This window comes from Capra hircus, chromosome 24 (assembly GCF_001704415.2).
Source record: "Capra hircus breed San Clemente chromosome 24, ASM170441v1, whole genome shotgun sequence".
Taxonomy (NCBI): domain Eukaryota; kingdom Metazoa; phylum Chordata; class Mammalia; order Artiodactyla; family Bovidae; genus Capra; species Capra hircus.
This window is the reverse complement of record NC_030831.1, coordinates 20,094,956-20,110,186: the sequence shown is the minus strand read 5'-3', so window position 1 is coordinate 20,110,186 and position 15,231 is coordinate 20,094,956. Positions and strand designations below refer to the sequence as shown.

The window sequence follows — 15,231 nt, the reverse complement described above, 5'->3', positions numbered from 1 at the left end:
AGAAAATCCAGGAGGGCAAGGAAGAAGAGGACTGACCTGTGTCAATAGAGGCAATGCCATTTCCTAAAGGTAAAAATTAATATTATTGAGAAAAAAAAGTGAGAAGGAGCAACAGGAAAAGAGAGACACGAGAGAAGAGTTGGAGGGGAGCAACTGTGCAGAGAATTTACAAGCAAGGGAGACAAGACGCAGAGACTAAGAGCAGAGCTCTGCAGACAGCCCTGGGCTAGAACCCTGACACTGGGTCATCTCGGTGGGGACTTACCCTCTCCAAGCCTGGTTCCTCATCTGTCAAACGGGTGATAACACCGAGCTCAGAGAATCGGATGAGATTATAATTAAAAGCTCTTCACAGTGTCTGGCTCAGGACAAGCACCTCAGCAGTGACTGCTCCCCTATGCCTCAAAGGGATGTGCCCAGCTGATGAGTGTGCTGGAAAGGACCAGGTTCCCCTGCTCAGCCAGGGTCTCCTGAGCTGCCCCATGCCTGGAGTCACTTCCTGGGAATCCCACCAGCCAGCTTTGGGCCTGGGCCTGGCACCACCTGACTCTGGGTCTCCTTACTGATAACTGAGTCCCTAACACCAGTGCACACACATCTGTACACTAAAGACCAAGGTAAACAAGACATCGGGTAACACTGACTCCCTTTGGAGACAGGAATGGGCGACTGGATTCAGGGCTGGAAAGACTTTTCATCATAGGCTTTTTCATATTTTTTGAATTTTGAAATATATGTTATCGATTTCAAAAACTAAAAAAATTTTTTTAAGCGCAAAGACCAAACTGATGTGCAGCCTGAGGCTCTGTGAACCGGGAGAGGATGCCTGCAGACACTGACAGCCACAGTGGTGTTGGGGAGGCTCATGAGGAAAAGAAAGGGCAGAGAGAGAGGAAGGGGCAGAGGACCATCCGTGAACAGGGGTCCCCAGGAAGGTGTGTGAACAGTGAGAGACAGAGGTGTGCAGCCGAACTTGACGGATTCTCTGGGAGAGTCACAGGCTCACTGAACCTAGAGAAAGCAATGGGAAGTGGCCTGGCACCAAGTTCAAGCTCACTTGGCTGGGACGTGAATTGTCAGTGGGATGGAACTAAGGAAAGGGAAGGAGGAGGGGCTCCGAGCCTGAATTACATTCTGAGTATCTGTACTATTCAAGAATTTACAACTCAGAGGATCCTCGGGATGGGACGTGGTTGTGTGTGGCTGTGTCTCCTTTACTCCTCACAACTCTTGGGGGTGAGGGTGTATTGGTATCCTTATTTCAGAGATAAGGAAACTGAGGCTCAGAAAGGTTAGGTCAGCTTTCCAAAACGACACCAGAGGTCTATGCATCCCTTCGAAGCCCACGCCTTTTTCACTCTGACATACAGCCTCCCACTCTCCTCCTGGTCTGGGCAGATCATGGTTAGATGTCCACAAAGATGCAAGGTAGGACGGAGACGTTCAGGGTTCCCTGAAGATATGAGGAGCTAGGTTAGCATGAGGGAAAAGAAACGGGTGATGAGGGGTCTGGGGTGCTGGCTGTCCACTAGCCAGGCCTGGGAGCCTGGGGTCTGGGAGAGCTAAAGGCCAGAGACTGTGGGGTGAGGGAGGACCTACAGGGAGAAGGGAGGACAGCTTAGGGAAATAGGAGGGGCAGTAGAAAGAGGAAGCTAGAAAGTAAAAAGCTGATACTCAGCTGAGAGGAAAGGGAGTGTCGGCTACCCACACATTCCAACTGTCCTCTTATTCCTTTAAAGCATTTGCAGAGCACCTACCTCTTTGGAACATGCTTTCAGTTGCCTGCAGTTTGTCCTTCCTTCCTGCTTTAACTCATTCATCCCTGCAGGCAGTGGATCACCATGGACTGAACATCCAGCTGACTAGAGTGAACAGTCGACGGAAGGTAGGGTGTCGATGGTAGCTAATAATTTTGGTTTGGGGGAATTCCACTTTGGGAGAGACACAAATAGCACTCACACCAAGGCTGATGCTGTCACCTCAGGCAGGGCTGGGGCCATGACCGTGCTGCCCAGATGTCCCCTTACCAACTGACTCACCTGGGAAATGTCCGTTTGCTTCAACTGGGTGTAATTGGAACACTGGCCCTGCAGACCTCGTGCCAGGAGGAGCTACAGATTCACCTGGTCTGGAGGCAGCAGGACATGGAAGATGGATGTTGGACTTGGAGGCACGCGTGTGGGTGGGAAAACTCTAGGACATTCCATGTGTGGCAGTACCAGCGCCCTGTGTGCAGGAGCAGGTGGGATCCAGCTCAGAATAGGGACAATGTCGGACCTTTATAGAAACCCAGAAGGAGAGGAAGTGAAGTGAAGTGAAAGTCACTCGGTCGTGTCCACCTCTTTGCGACCCCATGGACTATACAGTCCATGGAATTCTCCAGGCCAGAATACTGCAGTGGGTAGCCTTTCCCTTCTCCAGGGCATCTTCCCAACCAAGGGATTGAACTCAGGTCTACCCCATGGCAGGCGGATTTTTTACCAGCTGAGCCTGCAGGGAAGCCCAAGAATACTGGAGTGGGTAGCTTATCCCTTCTCCAGCGAATCTTTCCAATCCAGGAATAGAACTGGGGTCTCCTGCATTGCAGGTGAATTATTTTTACCAACTGAGCTATCAGGGAAGCCCAAAGGAGATGGGAGCTATTAACTCAGTGCGTGTTAGTCGCTCAGTCATGTCTGACTCTTTGTGACCCCACAGACTGCAGCCCACCAGGCTCCTCTGTCCTTGGGATTCTCCAGGCAAGGATACTGGAGTGGGTTGCCATTCCCTTCTCCAGGGGATCTTCCTGACCCAGGGATCAAACCTGGGTCTTCTGTATTGCAGGCGGATTCTTTACTGTCTGAGCCACCAGGAAAGCCAGAGGTCTCAGTAAACATTCTTCTCATATTAACATTGCACAGAAAGGAAGGAGAAAGAGAGAGAAGGAAAGAGAAAAGCGAGAGACGACATGAGTACAGAAGGGTGGATGAAGAGCTGAAAGGCCTTTGAAAGTGCTGCCAGGGCAGGGGCTGGAGGGAGGCCCGGGCACCAGTGCCCACCTGTGCGTGAGGCTGGGAGAGGCCACAGGGATGCCCCACACTTACACAGCAAGGGTGCAGCTGCCCAACAGGCCAGAGCATGTCAGTGTGGCATCAATAGCACTGAGGGGAAACAGAGGTGTCTGCCAATGAAATGACTTGATAACTGGGATTTTCTTCAAAATAATCAGGGAATTGATGTATGTTAAAGCTAAGTGCTGTGTATGGGGGTTGTTATGCAAGTATCTCTACTTTCCATTATACATGAAATAAAAAGTTTATAAGAATAAACAAAAAGTCTTTTAAAAAAACTAGGGAAGCTGTGAAGGAATCACACACTGCAGGTAAAATATAGCCGACCCTCCGTATCCACAGATGAAGAACCCACAAAAACAGAGGCCCGACTGTACTGGGCCATTTTGAGCATCCATAGACTTTGCTTATCTGCGGGGGTCCGGGAACCCATGCCCTGAAGATTCCAAGGGATGACTGTACTACCAGAGGAAACCAGAGGAAACCGTAGAATATAAGCAGAAATGAACGAGAGCTGTGTCTTGGGTTTTCTTAAATAACACTGCAAATCAGGGGTTCTTAACCAGGGGGTGATGGATGGGCTGTGGGACCCCTGAACTCCCTGTAATCATGTGCAAAGTGATCCGAGAGTTTGCAGCAACTTTTCAAGGAACCTCTGGTGCCCCCCATGCCCCCACACACACCCCACAGAGGCTAATACATTACCTTCTCTCTTAAATGTGCTGTGTGTACCCAGTCACTTGGTGGGTGGTTTTAAATAAAGGTTTATTTTCTAGAACTGGCGTATTCACACCTGGGCCCTGTGTTTTCATCTCTCTTCTCAGTCATCCATGCCTGGAACAGAGCAAAAGAGGCCAACCCACTGCACAGCCCAGCTCCTTGGGAATAGGTCCCTGAGGCCCCACTGCCCCTGAGCCAGAGCAGTGGAGGTGGGGGTGCGCTGTGCCGGACAGAGGGCACGCAGTGGGGAAGGGCTGGGGAGGCCGGCGGGGCTCCCCGGGGTCTCAGAGAGTGACTGGAGGCAATGTGGTTGAAGCTGTCACCCTCTGGCAGGCACAGTGGCTTTCAGCTGCAAATGTCCAACAGAAACCATGGTTTTGAATAGTCTGAGGCTCAAAACCCAGAGAATTCCCCAGAAAATACCTTTCCCTTCCTCACAGGGTTGCATAACTCCCAGTAAGACATCTACCCCTCGCAGTGAATTCCTCCGAGAAGACCAGCTCCCTACATGTTCCTCAGAACTGGCAGGTTAAGTATGGGTTATTTCAGAGGACAGGGAGGGTCTCACCTTAGAACCTCAAGGCTTGAAGGCCTGCCCCAGGTCCCGAGGAGTGAAGGCCCTCTCTCCCCAGGCTAGCATCTCCACAGGCTAGCATGGGACGCATGGGAGAGGACCCTGCCTGGGGACTGAGATGTGAGGCGAGGAGGGAGGCAGGGACCAGGTGCTGCTTCCTGCCACTCCCCCCACAGAGGATGGGGAGCTGAAGCCATTCCCCGCCTCTCACAGGAGGGCACAGACAGACAGACCCCTGTGCCTGCCAGGACTCCCGGCACCTCCCCCTCCCATCACGTGGGGGGAGGAGATGGAGACCCTTGGTGGGGCCTGCCCATTCCTAGACAGGTTTGAAAGGCTAGAGGCTGGGCCCTGGGGACAAGATGGACTAGCGAGAAAGGGCTGTCCCAGGAGGGAGTGTGACGAAGAAGCATGGCTGTTGTGCACCTGGGTTCTCACCTCAGGAGGACCTGCTCCCTCCCTCCTACTTCCCCTCCCCCAGGCCCTACTTCCCGGTCTCCTGTCTTGGGAACCTCCCTGCATCCCATGCCTTCCTCGCAAGCCTCCTGTGGGAGTGGACATCTCCCTGCCTCCCTCTCACTATACAGAGAAGGCAACACTCCAGGCTCCTCCCAACAGAGCCCCGCCTCTGTGGATCATCTAGAACCTCAGTCTTCTCCACCCAGAGAAGTGTCAGGTCAGTGGAAGGTGCAAGACCAAGAACAAAATGCACCATGCCTGGCAAGTCTGGGCTGTTTGGGGTTGTGTCTTCCCCCTCCTTTACTGCAGGTCCTGCCTCCACTGTCTCCTTCCTCAGCTCCTCAGAGCACATCCCCCCACCCAGACTCAAGGTGTTCTGGCTTCTCCTCCTTCCTGTTGGGTGTGGGCTCTGTGGCCCCTCCTACAAGGGAACCCAGGAATGCGCATGCAGTGGAGACTTTCAGAGGTGCACACCAGTAAAGAGAGACTTTTCCAGAAGGTCCAGGCAGCAGACTGGCTCCAAGGAGGGATCAAAGCTACTTCCGGTGGGCCAGCCCTAGGGCACAGAGACTCGGCTGACCAGACTCCAGGAACCACAGACCACCATGGAAGAGCCTTTTTTTTTAAACTGTGCTTTATTTAGGGCTAAGCTGGAGAAAGCGTCATCCAATAGTTACAGAAGGTTACAAGGAGCTTTAGGGAGTTGAGTGTGAAAAGAGCAGTTGTACTGAACTGCAGCTGTTTTTTTTTTTTTTTTTTACAACATCTGGACATCCTAAAAAGGAGCCAAGAGAAAGAAAAATAATTTTTTTAAAAATAATAATTAACCAACAAAATAGAAAGAAAGGAAAGGCAGAAGGCCTGAGAGGAACCAGATAGATGTTCTAAAGCAAAATATTAAAAAACATGGTAGGTCCAAGGGCCACCCCGCCAGGCCTCCAGATGAACCAGAGGTCAGTGAAGAGGGTGTCAAGGCAGAAGGTCAAAGCAAGTCTTCCCAACGGTGCAAATAAATTATAATAAATATGTTATACTTTAAAATATATGTGTTCTTAAATAATTCAGTGTTTTTTTCTGATTCTGAGTTTTTTTAAGCAATGTCTTTTTTAACTGCTCTAAAGTCATTTACCAAAGATAAATATCGTGCTTTCATTAAATAGTTTTCCTTGTTTTTTTTCTCTATCATTACAATTAAAAGTCCTACAAAATATGCAAATTTATTTACAGAAAAACAGAGCCGGCATCATTTAAACATCCCTGTTTTTCAAAATTCCTTGTAAACAGTTTCAGAAATTCTTCAAAGATTGTTTTTTTTTTTTTTTTCTCTCTCTTGTTAAGGTTTTTGTGTGTGTGTGTGTTGTTTAGTTGTTTTAAGATGAAAGTTCCCAGGTCTCCCTTGCCCGGAAAGTCTCTGGAGCAAGCATGGAAGGCGAGTGAAGCGGAGGTGTCCAGGGTTTGCGCGGAGCGGGCGAGCGCGCGCAGCTCCCGGAGCGAAGCGAGGCGAGGGCGGCGGCGGCGGGCCTTCCTGCCAGCGGCGCGGCCTCCACCGGTGGTGGGCAGCCCGAGGCCCACGGTTCTGGGCGGGTCCGGCCTGGCCCTCGGGGTCAACGGCGTCCAACAGCACTCGCGGGGAGAAGGGATTGATGCTCAGTCTAAACTCTACAAAAGTACAGTCCTACAACATCTGGGATTTTAGCAATAACGCTAACTTCTATAGGTTTTTTTTTTTTTCTTTTTTTTCTTTTTTGCTTTCCTCTAATTTTTCTTCTATTATATAGGTATTTTAAACTTCTCCTTTTTAAAATTCTGTACAACTATTATGATTTTAAGAGGGGGGGAAGTTAGAAGCATTTACAGACTTTTCACAACAATTATCTTGCCTTGTCAGCCCCCTTTGTTCCCCTCGTTTTCTCACACTTCACAGTTAACGAGTTTTCGCATTTTGTTGCTTTCCCCAAATATCCACCGATTTGTTCATCTTAAAAGCTCCATCCAGACATATAATACAGAAAACCATAGGAAAGAGTCATAGACTTGAATGAGGGTGATCAAAGCGCCTCTCAAAGTATCAAAGAACTATTATCTTGCTGTTTTAAAAGCACTGAAGCATTATTTTTCCTTTTTTAAATTTTTTGTTTTTTTTTTTGTTTTTTTTTTGTTTTGTTTTGTTTTCAATTACATTTTTTCATAGAATCGCTCTAAGCTGTTTAAGAACAGCCATGAGGCAGAAAGGAGGTTCTCCTCCATTCCCCCTCTATTTGACCTAGAGCTACACATCTGCAATAAAAAGTTTGGTCCTTTGGTCCCTAAATAGCTAAAGGAATGACAGATAGAGATGCTCAGTGGCGACCTCCCAGCCGCCCCCTGGGGACCAGGCCCCGCCAGCCACACCGCTTGCCCCAGCCTGCCTCAGGCGCCCACGGGCTGGAAAAGCCCCAGGGATCGGGAAGCAGCGGCCCTTCCCAGTTCCCAGCCCTGCAGTCTCCCCACCTTGTCTCAAGTTATTTTGTTTGAAAGTTGCCTTTTTTTGTTTTGCTTTTTTCTTCTCATTTTTCTTCATCTTCTTCTTCCCTTTGTCATATATATATTTTTCCCCCAAACACGTGCCCTCTGAACTCCATAGACGCTATACTTTCCTTGAAGAAATGTGACAGTCACAGAGAGTGTCTGGAGTCTTCAGCTTGATTGATATTGGCTGATATGTCAAAGGTGTCATCCAACAGTTCTCATTTATAAATATATATAGAGAGAGGTTTGTTTTTTAATGTAGCCCGTTCAGCATCCTGCCCTAAAATGAAGAAAATCGGGGCTGATTAAGCCAAGAGAGGAAATGCAAAATACATCCAAACACCAAAAGGAACCTGCCTCAGGGGGGTTAGGGTGGGAGCTCTGGGGGGGGGGATGGCGGGAGGGAGGGAAGAGACCAGTATGAGAATTAGTCATGATCATGATACGTAAAAAAAGAAATTGACTCTTGTATTCAGAGTAAGAAACCACTGGGAAGGCTATAGGTGATGGCTGTAGCAGAGGAGACGGTTTTTGATTTGGGTTCCTTTAGAGTTCTGGATTGGGGGATGGCTAGATCTACGGGAAGAATTTGTGACTGTGGGGTATGACTTCATCATTAAACTGACCTCTGAGGGATCTAGCCCAGATACAATATGTATACAGAAGCCTAGCAAACAAGATGGCAGAAATCTAGCAGCCCAGCCCGCTCCTCCCCACAGTCCGTGACGTGAATTTTGTAGAACCCTGGCCCAGTTTCCAAGCGAACCGCCTCTTTTCCAAGGTCAGTAACTATTTGCGAGGCTATGTATATATATGTATATCTGGATATATGTGTAGAATATATTCACCTGCACATATGTGGATATACATGGATATGTGTGTATGTATATGCATAGATACACACACACACACGTAATGTTTTTCTCATACATGCCAGGGAATTTAGAGGAAATTCAGCACTTTGAGGAAGTGGATGGGAGAACCTAAAAGAAGTTAGAACGGATTTAATCATCAGTTAAATTAACTCAGACAGTTCTCGATTTTGTTTTGAATGGTGGCTTTTTGGTGTTTTGTTTTGCATTTCAAAGAAAAAAAAATCATGATCTGACTAGAATCAGAAGGAGAATGCTTAACCATTGTGAATTAACAAATGAGACTCGTCTCCATTCTAGCAAGCAGCTTCCACTTATACATGGGGGTGACTGGTTACATCAAGAGAGTTAGAACTGCAAAGCCCCCAGTTGAGGGGACAACGTCATGCGTATATCAATCCATGCTGGCAGGTTTTTCACACTGTTGATTCAACAAACAGCAAACCGTACACAGCAATCTAAACAATTACAACACCAAATAAAATAATAATAAAATTAAAAAACACTTGTCAAGGACCCTTTTTCAGTTGTAAACAAAAAAGTGCATTTTGCTTTTGTCAGTACTGTTTTTTAAAACCAACCAAAAAGCCCTCCCCAAGCCCCAGGTCCCCCACCTCCCCTCCCCACATTTAATTTAGCAGAAGTAGCTAGAATACAAACCTTACAATTGTGACCGGGCTCTCTCTCAGAGGCCTCGGGCTTTGAGCTCTAGTTTTTTGGTTTAGAATTTTTTTTTTTTTATCATTCTGTTACTGTAGAGATTTTGTTTTTGTTTTTCCTTTTGAAGTGAGATTTAAAATAGCCTAACTTGAAAAAGACCAGACCTAGGAAAGTGTCAATTGAAAAAGGCCCCCAAATTTCTAGAAAAAAATAAAATCACAATATTTTCAAGTGCAAGTAAATCAACCACGCATAGATACTTTTAAGGTGTTTTCCTTATTTTTAAGAAAAAAAAAAATAATGGTTTGCACAGTTAAATGATCCCATGTCCGATAATTCGGGAATTCATCTTTATTTTTACTATTTTTTTTGTTCTTTTTTTTTTTTTCTCTATGTGACATCTAGAGAAGCATAAAAAACGCTGAACAAGAAAAACCAAACAACAGAAAGTAAAACCACTGCAAGCACCAAGAACGAAACGAAAATGAGCACAGCAAAAAAGGTTGTGGCAGCACGAAAGTCAGGAAAATGCACGTGTGATCATGACTGGCCAACCATCAACGGATACAACACCCAAGAGAAACGCTCCAATCACAGCACCTCCACGAAACTTGACGGCAATTGTCATGCAACCGATTCTTAGCCTTGTTACATGACGCCATCATGTCACACTGTGAACTTTGAGTTGATTTGAACTTACGGATGGGGGACTGTTTTCTCCACTCTCATGTGATTACGTGAACTTTATTCCTAGCTCAGCGCGAGACTGTGGTGGATTTGACTGGCCCTGGTTGGGTTGTTGGAATTTGATTGAATGACAAAAGAAGAAAAGATTTATATATATATTTATATATGTAGAGAGAGAGAGAGAGAAAGAGAGAGAGGACAAGAGTGTGGGTAAGGGGGGGAGGGGGAGGAGGAAGGGGGAGGGGTCGGGGATTGTGGGGGGCGGGGCGGAAGGGGGGGCAGGGAGAGTCGGGTTGAGGGTGAAGACGGGCAAGGAAGAAGTTAAAACAAAATTAAAAGGAAAAATATTTATACAGCACCAGACCACAGCATCAATCTAAAAGCTCGGATGAGAGAACAGCAGTCAAATCATAAGAGAACGGAAAAAAACCCAAAAGGATGGAGGAAGCGGCAGACGAACGACATGGGCACGTCAACACACACACGCACACGCACGCACGCACACGCACACACGGTTGCTGATGCAGACAGGTGATACACTGTGAACAGCAGAGCCTCACGCAGGGCCGCTACGGGCATCCGTCATGCTCCGGGTCACAGGAGGGAGGGCGTGGGCAGTGTGGCGAGGGGGCCAGAAAAAAAGAAAACAGCCCCTCAGACCACCTTGGCCGGCGAGCAGGTCAGGGGGACATGCTCTCTGCTTTGACCCCCTCCTTGGTTCTTTCTCTCTCCCCCAGGGGCCGAGCGTGCCTCGCCTCCCCAGCCTTCCTGGCTACAGCCTGTGGTCAGCAAGGGGAGCCTGACTGGCTGGCTCCCAATCGCCGGGTGGGTCAGAGGCTGCCTAAGGCGACTGCTGTGTCCGGGGGTCCATCCAGGAAACACTCGGCTGCCCGGGACGGTCCACACCCACGACAACCCGGCCTCCCACCCTGTCCAGGGCCCGCGGTGGCCACCGTCCCCAGGGAAGGGCGTCCCTGCTAAGAGCACCGGGAGGCTGCGGGAGGCCTCGGGCCTGCCCCCTGCCGCCCGGCCTCGGCCCTCGCACCTCAGAACCTTCAGGAAACGAGCACTCTCAGTTGTGAGAGTTAGAGTCCATCATGGCAGTGTTCTCGGAACTCTACAAACACGCCCTGGCACGGCTGATTTCCTGTTTCACGGCTGCCTTATTCACTCTGCTTTGCTCCCAAGGGGGCCCAAAGTGAGGCGGAGTCCTGGCACGTGAAGCCTTTGGGAGGTTTCAAAGCTCTGACTCAGAAAGGGTCACGGGGGAGGCTAGGGCGCCCTGGAGGGTAGGTCAAAGGGAAAAGGACAGTCCACTGGAGAGGGGCAGCTACGGGCCTGGCTCCCTGCTGGTCCCTGCGGCTGTCACCCTGGTCCTCTGCTTCCCCCTACCCCCGCCTCCCGGTTCTCGGCTCCTTCACACCCTACACCCGCGCCATGTACAGCTTTCTAGACTGACCCGTCTCACTGTCTTCTTTACTGATGGAGCCCTAACTGGTGCAGGCTGAGATCTCCCTCTCGGAAGCACCATCCAGTTATTCCAGTGTGAGTTGTCCTGAACACACTTCATTCACCATTTGGGGTCCTCTGCCCCTACCCAGGGCCCTGGGGGCCCCTAGTCCCACCCCCTCCTCCTGGTTACCCCTGAGCTCGCTCCCCAGCCCCTGGTCCCCTGCAGCACCCCTGCCTGTGCCAAGCCAATGCACCAGGCTGGGCTCCAATGTCCCTGGCTTCTACCTGCAGCGGCTCCTGCTCTCAGCTTTGGGTTTTCCCTCAGGCCGTGTGGAAGGGAAGCCTGAGACTGTGACATGTTGCTGCAGATAAGATAGCTGAGAGGTGATGATTCTAAGCCTAAATCTGGCCCCCGGTCTGCCTTCTCTGAGGAGCCCAGGCGTCTCTGCCTGCACAGAGCCCGGCCCTGCCTGCCATCCGGCTCTTCCTGCAGCAGATTCCCTCCCCGACACCAGGGCCCACCAAGGCCCGCCTGTAGCCCCAGCCCCTCCGCAAGGAAAACCCACAGACCCACCACCCACGAGAGCCAACTGGCAGGCCCATGGGGTGGGAGAAGAGGCCTCAGAGCTGAGGGCACAGGCGTGGGGCCTCCCTAGCTGTCCCGTGGTTTGGACTCTGCGCTTTCACTGCCCAGGGCCCAGGTTCAATCCCTGGCAGGGGAACTAAGATCCCACAAGCCACGCGGCACAGAGGGCACTAGGTGTCAGCCATGCAAGTGTAACTAAGGGACTCCCAGGGACCCTCCCACCCAGTTCTGGGACGCCACTCCTCCCCGCGCCGCTGGGCTCCTTTGCTGGCTGCCAGCTTTCCTCCAGCCTCCCTTCAGGGCCTGGCTCTGGCCGATGCTGGGGATTCCACACAGCCCCTCCCCAGAGCTGTGTCGAGGGAACTTTCTCACACACACTTGGCCCCAGCATGCAAACACACTCTCATACTTAGCCTAAAGAGGCTCCCCCGGGTTCTGCCAGCTGGCCACTCCCTTCACGTGAGAACAGTGGCCCCTATGCCCACCCTGACCCCTGCCTGGCCGCCCTCTGGAAGAGTCTTTCCAGACCCAGCCCTAGACGTGGCAGCAGGGTCACTGACCAGCGTGGGGTACTGGAATCAGGCCTGGGAAGCACCACCCCCCCATGACCTGGGTGAGGAAGTTATGGCCAAGTTGAGCCAATTTAGATGCCAGGTTCTAAACACAGCTGGTCTCCAGCCGGAGAAGGCTCAGGCCCAAAACCGCAGCCCAGCACCAGGCAGGTCTGTCCCGAGGCAAAAGCTCGGAGCAGACGCTGTGCAAAAGCACACTCAGATCCAAGCCCAGGGTCCAGAGACACGGGGCTCCCAGTGTCCAGAGACACAGGGCTCCCAGGGAGTCAGACTTGCCACTCAGCACGTTCTCCCCCTCAGCTCTCCCCCTGCAGAACTGCACAGCCAGGCACCTGCCCTCAGCTCAAGCCCAGCATGCTCCAAGGTGGGACAAGGGACTTGGGTGTCTGCCTGGACCTGATCACATTCATGCTTCTGCCTGTTTCCTTCCTCTTAGTTTCCCAGTAAAGATTTCTTGGAGAAACTCCCATCTTTGCACAAGATAAAGGGCAGGGGCTGCAAGGATGCCAGGAACTCACCTATCAGGAGGCACAGACTGCATCCTACCCAGGCCTCGTTTCAGGGAACCAGAGCCCAACCACACTTCCCTGCCGAGAACTGCCCTCCCAGGGCCCCTCTGTTTCCCCCGACCCCCCTCAGTCTAGTTCTGATTTGGCCACCTCTAAGCCTTCTGTCTTCACCACTGGCTCTGAGATCCCCCTCCCTGGGCCTCTTCACACCTAGCTATGGCCCCTGAGCCCCTGCTCAGGTGAGCTCTGTCCTTCTGAGTAACTGGAACTCATCATCTGTAAACATCCCTTGTCGGTCTGTAAAATCATGCAACTTTAAGCTGCTTTTATAGCTGTTTCTTCCCTCCCTTGCTGGCAGCCTCTTCCCACTGCAGTCCCCAAGTCTGGCCCTTAGCTGGCACCTGCCTTCTGTTACAGCCTCTAACAGCCTTGGGCTGAGAAAGCCTGAATGCACCATTTGTTAAAATCCTGTGATTGCAGCCAAAAGGTCAACTTGAATGTAGGAGTTATGTGTTGTTTGATCACTGAGTTGCGTCCACCCTTTTGCGACCCATGGACTATAATCCTCCAGGGCTCATCTGTCCATGAGAGTCCCCAAGCAAGAATTATGGAGAGGGTTGCCATATCCTCCTCCAGGGGATCTTCCTGACTCGGGGATCAAACCCACGTCTCCCGCATTGGCAGGCAGATTCCTTACCACTGAGCCACCAGGGAAGCATAAGGATTATGTGACATCACAGTGTTTGTAGGAGACTGCCTAGTGAAGGGGTAGTCAGATGGCTGACCCCAGAGGAGGGAGATGTCATGACGTGTCCTCTCTGGTAGTCAGAAGACTTTGGGGTAGGAGAGAGTGGGGCGAGAATACAGGGGCGTTTATTATTCTCCTTAAGCAGCCCCTCCCCCCAATTCATGACTCAACCACTCAAGTGACTTAATCTGTGTGTGCTCCAACTGCACAATGGGAAAGACAACACTGCCTACTTTACAGGCAGCGTCAAGTACACAGTTATGTCTCCAGAGTTGCCACCTACAAGAACAACGCCTCGTGCATGGTAGGTAAGCACAGTGTGAAAACCTGCGGTTCCCATCTTTTCTGGCTTTTGTGTTCCCTGGTGGAAGAACCACTCTGCTTTTTAAACTACTTCTCTTAAGTCCATGCCACAATTACGACTGCTAACTGGTTCTACCCTGCGGGCCTACTTCTTTCCTTCTGTCCCAAACAACAAATCCGCCTTGCTCTGACTTCGATGTCCTCTCCTTTCTTGGGTCTTACTTGCGTCGAGGTCTACAAGGCTAAGACAGGCTGCTGTCGAGAGAGCCGCAGAATTGCAGGGCATGAGTCCCCAGCATGCCACCTGGGAACGCCCGTGATGGCTCCAGTACCTGGGTTTCATCATGGGGAAATGCAAGCCCAAGAGGGGAAGCACCTTGACCCAGGTCATGCCCTGACGGCAGAGTTAACCTATTGAAGAAAAAGTGCTCCATGTCACTTCCACTGCACTGTCCCTCCCTCCTCTGGAAACGTGCCCTCTGCACCATCTGCTGGCTGCCACAGAGCCAGAAGCTCCACGCGGGCAGGATGGTAACCATGTATCTCTCTATCTCGGAACTGAGCACAGAAACTGCCCACACTCTGAATGGATGTGTGTGCGTGAGTGCAAGCATGCCCATTTGTGTGTATATGTGTGTGTGTGTGTGTGTGTCTATGTGTGCTCATGAGCATTTCATGCAGACCAGAGATGGGCAGGGGCGAGAAGTCAGGAAGCAAGGGAGGCAGACTTCGCTTTTACAGCCTTGCTGTGAATAGAGGCTCAAGAAAATCTCTTGGAGAGAAGGTGAGTATGGCTGCTCCCAAGTGGACAAAAGGGGCCCTACTGGCAGTGCGGGGATCTGGGAGGAGACTGGGAAACTGGAGCCCTCCCTCCCAGACTCCAGACTCTGACCCTTCATTGGGAGGTGTAACTGTCACCTGGCTCACCTTTCTCGAGAGCCCTCCCCATCTCAGGTCACAACTACTCTGCTCTTGCAGTCACTCCGGCCAGAAATCCAAGCGCCATCCTAACCCTCTTTCTCTCACACCCCCTTGAATTCCTTCCGAACAGCAACCAGCTCCTTCACAGCACCTTGAGTGACTGCTATGCCCCTGGACTGAGCGGTCCAGGCACTTGACCTCTGCTTGTGGCCCCACAGTCTATCAATACAGCAGCCAGCGGTCCTACTGAAATGCAAGTCACCCACAGCCCTGTGCCCCTCAGAGCTCTCCAGTGGCTCCCTTAGCCCTCCATTTCAGCGGAGAGGCCGAAGTCCACGCAGCGGACTGGGTTCCTACACGAGGTGGCCCTCCTCACCTCTGGGATCTCCTTTTCTACTCCCCCTGGCCCCCAACCTGCCACAGCTCTCCATCATCTCTGCCTGCTGCTGGTCCTTGCACACACCACCTTGCTCTCACCTTGGAGCCTGTACACCATACTCCTCTAGACCCTGGCATGGCTCCCTGTCTTCCCTTCTTCAGATCTCTGCTCAAATGTCACTTTCTCAGCAAGGCCTACCCTGACTACCTGATTTAACTGTAACCAACAATT

The 15,231-nt window shown here is 51.0% G+C and overlaps 1 protein-coding gene across 22 annotated transcripts in view; it reads right to left on the bottom strand.

Moving 5' to 3' along the window:
* The window catches only part of CELF4 (CUGBP, Elav-like family member 4), a 315,363-nt gene continuing 305,676 nt past the window's right edge, over window positions 5,545–15,231 (bottom strand). For 19 of the 22 annotated variants that reach the window (XM_018039731.1, XM_018039744.1, XM_018039749.1 and 16 more), the window contains one exon: window positions 5,545–7,591. The gene's annotated coding sequence lies outside the window, so the exon portion shown is untranslated. Of the gene's footprint in view, window positions 7,592–8,812; window positions 9,631–15,231 lie in introns of those variants that run through there. The other 3 variants (XM_018039746.1, XM_018039748.1, XM_018039732.1) reach the window with 2 other exon arrangements.